Raw genomic sequence first — 7,943 nt, forward strand, 5'->3', positions numbered from 1 at the left:
CCCCGACGAGGCCGCTGAATTTGTCTCCCCTCGCGGAGGGGCGCTCAGACCAGACCCTGTTCTGTAAAAGCAGAAACAGACTATTGATCGCCCAGGTTGGGTGAAAACTAAAATCCGATAATAAGCCTTGTTAATTTAGTGCAGAAGGGAAGAAATGAGGGCGCTGCGTGTACCGGCGCAGGAGACGAGGAAGAAATCACAGTGCCACAGGTGAGGCTGCGGACTCCACAGGCTCGGCTGTGAATTCCACGGCGGCGCGTCAGCCGGGACCGGAGCAACTGCGCTTCCCCGCACGTCAGGCTCACCCGGCCGCTTCCTTGTCGACTGGAGGCCTTGAATGAAGAGCAGAAATCGGGCCGAAGGAGCGGCTTGTTTTCCCCCAGGCTGCAGGCCGCAGCGCGCCTTAGCGACCTTCCAGAACACGCGGAAGGCCAGCTACGATTGTCCTCATTTAGGGGCCGGCAGTGGAGGCCTCCTTGTCCCCCGTGCTTCTGGAAATAGCAGCTGGCGAAGAATTAAATCTCCAGTTTTTGGCACGGAGACCACCAGACGGGGGGGTCGTGATCAGGCCCCAAACCGTCCTCTGAGCGGCTGGCTCTCTGGGTCCCGCGAGGGGCGGCCAGCCTCTCAGAAGCTGGCTCTCCTCTGCCGAGGATCCGGCGGGCTAACATGGATCGTGGTGGAAAATAGTTAAGCGAGAGGCCTCCTCGCGCTCCCCTTTCAGGGTGACTGTAATTGAAGGACGGTCCCTCGGAATTGTGACCCTTAGATTCGGCCGCGGAGAAGATCCGCCCTGAGGATGCGCACTGGGGCTGGCGGGCGATGGGGAGGCGTCACATGTGAACGCGCACTGGGGCTGGCGGGCGATGGGGAGGCGGCACATGTGAACGCGCACTGGGGCGGGCGACCGGCGCGGGGGCCCGCGGCGTGTTTGGTATCTCCAGGGGCGCTTTGATTAGTAACGGCGGCGATTTGCACTGTGTAACTAGAACCCCCAGTCTCCACCGTGCAGAGCGCCCGGCTCTGGAGAAATAAAGTAGATCCACCCCCCCACCCCCCCAGGCGGGGTTTGAATGGAGGCCCGCCGGCACTTGGCAGCGGTTTGCGGGAGAAGCAGACGGTCTTCCCCACGGGTGCCGCCCGGTGCTGGGGGGAGGGGGGCACACCCAGCAAGGGGCCTCCATCCGGGACGCGGGCGAGTCCTGAGCAGGGCGACGGGTACATCGATCCTCCGTGCTCCCTGGTGCCACTGCTGCCTGGGGCGGGGAGTGGGGTGCTGGCGGGACCCCCGGCCGGAAGGGCCATGTGCAAGGCTTGCGCGGGAGGCGTTCTCGGGGTCTGCGGGTGTGGCGGCCCCAAGGACGGCCCGGGGGCTCCCCGCCGCCCCCACACCCTCAGGTCCTCTGCTGGCAGGGCGGGTGCTTAGACATTCTTGCAGATATGGGGTGGGAGTTGTGCCCGCTCCGCCGGGCCCCTCCAGGTCACAGGAGGGCGAGGCGCCAGCTGTGGGCACCGGGTCCCCCGCAGGAGCCGAGGCCGGGGCGCACCTGCAGCGCGCTGCTCCAGGAGCCAGACACCCGCGGTGCGATGAAGGAAGTGGCCGGGACCCCAGTCGTGGGAGGGAGGCCATCTGCCAGGGCGCGGTCCTGTGGCCAGAGGTCACCACTTGGCCTGGACAGGCTCCTGTGGGGCTGGGGCGGGGCGGAGGCTGAGGCATCCCTTCCGGCTTTGTGCTGGAGAACTATCACTCCAGGGTGTTCCTTCCAGGGTCCGCCCCTGGGAGGGGCCAGCTTGGGTCACCCTGGGGGAGGGGCCTCCCTCTGCAAGTCAGTCATTGTGGCCTGCGGGAGGTGGGGGTCCCTCCAGGCCGAGGGGACCCTGCTGCGATGTGGGGGGTGATTCCGGAGAAGGAGTACCAGCGTCAGCCAGGCAGCGCTTCCATTCTGTGCATTTTCAGAAGCATCAGGATGTCCTCCCTGGCGGGAGGGGGGGGCCTCCCGGGGGAGGGGGCTCCCCCTGCCTTTGGCGTTTTGACCCTAAACCTGCCCAGAAGTCATCTGAGTCCTTGCCCTGGAGCTGGCGGTCTGGGTGTGGAGGTGCTGACTTGTCAGGGGACACCCCCTCCTGCCAGAGCAGTGGTCTGTGGAAGGCCAAGGGCTGCGTGGTGAGCATGCAGACAAGCCCACAGGCTCCAGAAGGTTCCGTCTGGGTGGCCCTGGAGATGGTGGGGGGTAGGGCGGGTCAGTGCCTGGCACAACCACAGTCCGGGTTGGGGGTCATGTGTGGGGCTGCCTGACCCCCGTCACAGAGGCGCTGGCTGGGGGCCTGGGGGCGCTTCGGCCGAGGGGTGGTCAGTCTGCGGCCGGTGGTGGTCACCGAGGGGCTACAGCATCGGCAACCCCAGGGGCTGGCGGAGTCCATCGGGTCTTTTCCCTCAGAAAGTTGCATTCCAGACGCAGAGGGATTCATCAATAGGCCAGAAGCAGGGGGCTGGCGGGAGGGTCAGAGTGGCTGTCTTCCCCGCTGCAGCTGAGGCCTTGATGGGGTTGCGTCAGAGGCTCTTGATTCCTGAACAGCCTTCCAGTTTGTAAGCTGCTTCTGGGCTCCCTGGGCTGCAGCCAGCGCGGTGCCCGTCTTCCTGGGGGCCCTGCGTCATCGGCGCCTGCTCACCCTGGGGCCACACCTGTCCCTCATGGAGTCTCAGCCACGGCTGCAGTGGGGGCGGGGTCGTGTGGAGAGCTCGGCACCTGCCCTCTGCTCCAAGTCCCCAGACGTGGCGTGGAACGCGCAGAGCAGGCTCTCAGACCAGATCCAGTTTTAAGAACTCTTCAGAAGATGGAAAGTGCGTGGAGCAGAACCAAAGCAAACACCATGTGTGGTGCCACCCCCACAACGGGCTGGCGGGCAGGGGAGAGCTGGGGCAGCCGGCACGGGGACCGGCGGGTGTGGAGGGGCCGCTGCCGGGCCCGGGGCTCAGCAATGCAGCTGAGGGGATCTCCCAGACCTGTGTCCGCGGGCGGACCTCCAGATCCCAGACCTGTGCCTGTGGGCGGACCTCCAGATCCCAGACCCTGTGCCTGCTGATGGGCCCCCAGATCCCAGACCCTGTGCCCACCGGCGGACTTCCAGACCCTGGCACCTGACAAACAGGACTTGGCAGAGAAGGAAATGCAGGAAATTCTCAGAGAAATGATAGTAAAATCCTTCCCAGGGCTGAGGAAAGGCTATTCTGTGGGTGAGTGGCTCCGATTCCCCCTCCACGTGAGCAGTGGCCGATAGCCCCTAGCAGGGGAATATCACCCGGCCGGCCACGCGGTAGAGCTTACGGTCAGGAATCCGCATCGTAGGGATCACTGTCGTTGGAAGGTGCCCAGGGGCCAAGTGTGTTAGATAGAAAATGCACAGAGCCCCAGAGGATCGTGGAGACATTTCATAATGCCACGGGTAAATAGAAGTAATCCAAAACCTTTCCGAGGGAGCCGCAGATCAAAAGAGAAATCAAGAAGCAGATTGTGTGTAAAACACGAAGTCGGAGCGACACCGGCCACGGGTTCGAGCTCTGAGGGAAAACAGCTTCAAGCATTAACTCCATTGCTTCGGATGCCCCCGAGGGGAAGGCCAAGCTGTGTTCCGACGGGCCGGGGCTCAGAACACTGGCTGCTCACGCCCCATCTGCACATCATCATTCCGCTTCTGCCTTCCCAGAATAAGCCTTATTATTATGTCGTTTGAAGAGCAACCGACGCTTTGGCAGAATTAAGATCAGCCCTCTTGGAACCGACGCCGCCCGGTGAGTCAGCGATCCAAGAGACAGCCGTCCCGAGTTCAGATCAGAAATCACACTGTCTGAATCTCTCTCTCGTGGTCTGGATTATATATGTATTCAATTCATCTCCTTTTTTGTCTTTTTAAGTAACTTTTTAAAAAGAATCGAGTGCAGCAGACACACAACGATCTGGAGTGTCAGGTGTAGACATAGTGATGGGACATGTCTACATGGCGTGCTGCACTCACCGCCGCTGCCTGCCACCGGGATTACAGTGCCGTGCCGGGAGCTATAATCCCCACGAGGAACCTCCCACCCCCGTGACTGCATTCCAGGACTGGAAGCCTCCGCCCATTCTGTCTACCCCCTTCTAATCCGTCTGAATAAATTAATACAGAAACCAAAGACCAACCAAAGAAGATGTGGCATGCCAAACGCCAGCATGATCTAAACATCAGTGTGTCTGACTGATAAAAATACCGGCCGTCTGGAATTAGGATCCCGGAGGACTCGAATGTGGGAGAGGCATGAAGCGGGGGCTGGGCAGGAAGAAAGCAAAGGCATTCGGAGTTTTGTTTTGCTTCAGGGAAAGACACAGAGACTGATTCCTTCTAGATGTTGATGGCTATTGTAGCTTAAAGTACAGACACAGAGTATTTACGGGTTTTCTCCAAAACAACGGAGAAGGTAACAGAAAAGGAAATATTAAATATTAGAGAGGAAGTAGGAGATAAAAAACACTTGGTCCGCTCAGTGATAGGTAGGCAGTGGGGTGTGGACGGAGGAGGAAGGAAACACAAACTATGGCGGCAGGAGTCAGCACCCAGTGGCCATAAAGTCACAGGCACCTGCTGAGACAAATCGCAGGTTATTTTTAAACACCTCCCTCTGTGCTCTTTCCACGGAGCACGTCCAGAACTGAATCACTCGGGGATGTGCAGAACAGTGCACGTGCTCCTCACGGCGCTCTGCGGGCATCAGCACGGATTTCACGATGAAAGTACTAGAGGGGGGAAGGGGGTGGCGGGTGTCACAGGAGGTGGAATCCACTGACAGAACCAGCAGTCAGCAACCTCGTGACCCCAGACTGTGGCTTCAAAATCCAGGATGCAAAGATCTGATGGGTGAAAAAGTGCAGGACAAAGTTCATCTATAATCAGCATGGGGCTCTTTACCTTTGAAATCCACAGATGAGGGAGACAAGGAAGTCTCGATATTTTATTAGGTCACTAGCTGGTCATACATATTCCCTGCATATATATATATATATATATATATGACATTTTAGTCAAATAGCTATTACACATTTTCTTTCTTTTTAAAAATATTTTTAATGTTTTATTTATTTTTGAGAGAGAGAGAGAGACAGTGTGAGCAGGGGAGGGTCAGAGAGAGAGGGAGACACAGAGAAGACAGGCTCCAGGCTCTGAGCTAGCTGGTAGCACAGAGCCCGACGCGGGGCTTGAACCCACGAACCATAAGATCATGACTGAGCTGGAGCTGGAAGCCGGACGCTTAACTGACTGAGGCACCCAGGTGCCCCTACACATTATTTTCAAGCACATGTGAAACATTCACACAAATCGACATGTATTAGATTATAGTGGAAACTCCACAAATTTGGATAGGCAGAAATGACAGACCTAGACTTCCACCCGTCCGGTACGGCATATGGCACGCTACGGTCCGTGACCACCCTTCCCTCTGAAACGGTGCTGGATAAAGTATCATTTTTCCCCCTTAAATGCATTAATATATTGGAAAGAAAGGAACAATGAGGTCAAAAACCTAGTGAAAGCAAGCATCCCTCCTAATCTTTGGATTTTTGTCCCAAGGGCATTTGCTGAACTTGGAAGTTGATTTGGAATCACAGGCAAAGACTCCGGGCGGGTGGGGAGTCTACCAGGAAACCCTCATTCTCCTCGTTAGGGAACCAAAAATAACCCTTGATGCTCAGTGTAAGGAAAACCACCTGCCTTTCAATTTGGTGTAAGTGCAGGAGGGAAAATGCTTCCCTTGGGCGCAAATCAACATAATGGGCTGTGTGGACTGGGAAGCCTTGGTGGGCGGGGCACAGTGCATCGTTAACGAGTGCCGCGTGCAGCTGTGGTGAGGGCCGTGCTCAGAGCACCTGAACCAGTGACTCGGCTTGTGCACATTCGAGTTAAATGCTTCGAGGCCAGGCCACACCGCAGGGTGGCTGGACCGAGCATCTGCTGGTGGGATTCGGGCGTCGGGATTCTTCACAGGGTCTCCAGGAGAGTCTAGCATGCAGCCAATGTCGAGGACCATTGTCCTAAACTGCTGTCACCAGGGGCAGGAGCCAGAGACCTCTGGGCATCTGTGCGAGAGCAGAACTCCCACACATATCCATCCACTCGTTTATCCGTTCATCCGTCCGTCCGCTCTCTTCTTTCCCCCCTTCCATCTCTGCTCCTTCCTTTTTTCCTTCCTTTCATCTGGTCAACAAATATTTATTGAGCCTACTTGCACTAGTCTGTTCTAGGCACTGGACATACAGAAGAAAACAAAATGGGCAGAAATCGCCGGTCTGAAGCAGTTCTTATGTTTGCCGTGTCAGACAGACACGGTGGGCGTGTCCAATGCAGCAGCGTTGGTGGGAGTAAAAAACCCCGAAAGAACCAAAGTGCCTGACAGTGACGGTTGTTGAACTACGGTCTCCCAGAGGCAGGCGGGACTGACAGGGGTCCCAGCCCCAGCGCCCCTGGGCGGCGTGCCCTAAGCCAAGTCATTCTCGACCCTTATTCTGTCTCCTTGTTTGTATAATGGGGTAATAATATTATCTTCCTCAAAAGATTTTATTTACATATCTTTTATTTACACATACACACACACACACACACACACACACACACAGAAGGTAGAGCATCAGCGAGCTTAGCGGAGGTCAGAGCCACGAGGAAGGCCTGCCAGACATCAGCTGCTGCTGTTTGGTGGATGTTAGCATGACGGTTGATGTAATTAATGGTTACAGGGTTATAGTGGAGAAAGTACCAAGTTTAAAAGCAGAAAACTAGAGTCTGTTCCCGAGGATACCTCCTGCTCTGCATCTGATCAGGGCAAGGAGCATTTACAGAAGGTGCCAATTAGAATCTCGTTACATTTCAGCTGCCATGGTTCATAGTTTCTTTCGGTCACAATGCTGAGCTGGGATACCTGGTCTCTCAGGGCTCTTTACAAGAGGAAGGCTTCTGGGTTTCCTGATGTGCGCCCACCTTTCACCTGGCTGCCGGCTGCCAGTCACAACAGGGATCTCGGTGTCGCCAGGTAGGCCCTGGCACCTTGGGCCAGAAGACGAGTGGCATCGGCAGCAGGACACAGGGATGCTGATTTGTGAGCCTGACGTTACTGCCCCTTGCTGTCGAATTTAGAAACCGAATTCAACCCAGTTCACAGAGGTCATAAAAACAATCTTCATCTTCAACATTGAACACAAGGGCAAAATCTCACAGGAAGGATCTTGAAATGTAACCTGAATGCCCTGGGCATGGCGTCTCACAGCTTAGTAATTGCTGGGGTCCATGGCCCCCACCCCAGTATCAGGAGTGAAGCTGGGCCTTGATGCTTAGGAATGCACTAGAAACTGACTTCTGTGTGGAGGTACTTGCTGCCTGCATAGGCAGAATGTCTGTGGGACTGGGAGGTGGTGGGGGGGAGGCTAGATGAAAGAAATAGAGAATTGTTGGGGGGTCTGGGGGGCTCTGTCGATTAAGTGCCCGACTTTGGCTCAGGTCATATTCTCACAGTATGTGGGTTTGAGCCCCATGTCAGGCTCTGAAATGACAGCTCAGAGCCTGGAGCCTCCTTCCGATTCTGTGTCTCCCTCTGTCTCTCTCTCTCAAAAATGAATAAACTAAAAAAAAAAACCATACAAAATAGAGAATTGTTGGTCCTATTTAGAAAGCCCCCACTCTGATCTAGACCCAGGGCTGAATACTTAACACCCAATACACCTTTCTATTTATTCAAAACCCCTGTAAAGTGGGTACTTTTCTTACAGACAAGAAAGGGGACCTGTGTCCACCGAGGGTCAAAGGCTGCCAGGTGACTGAGCCCACGTTTGGACGTGAGTTTGACACCAACACTGCCTTCAGGGTCTCCCTGCTTCCTGTGAGGAGGTCCGGGCACCTGGGGGCAGGGGCGGGGTGGGCTCTAG

The sequence above is a fragment of the Suricata suricatta genome, chromosome 17 (assembly GCF_006229205.1).
Source record: "Suricata suricatta isolate VVHF042 chromosome 17, meerkat_22Aug2017_6uvM2_HiC, whole genome shotgun sequence".
Lineage (NCBI taxonomy): Eukaryota > Metazoa > Chordata > Mammalia > Carnivora > Herpestidae > Suricata > Suricata suricatta.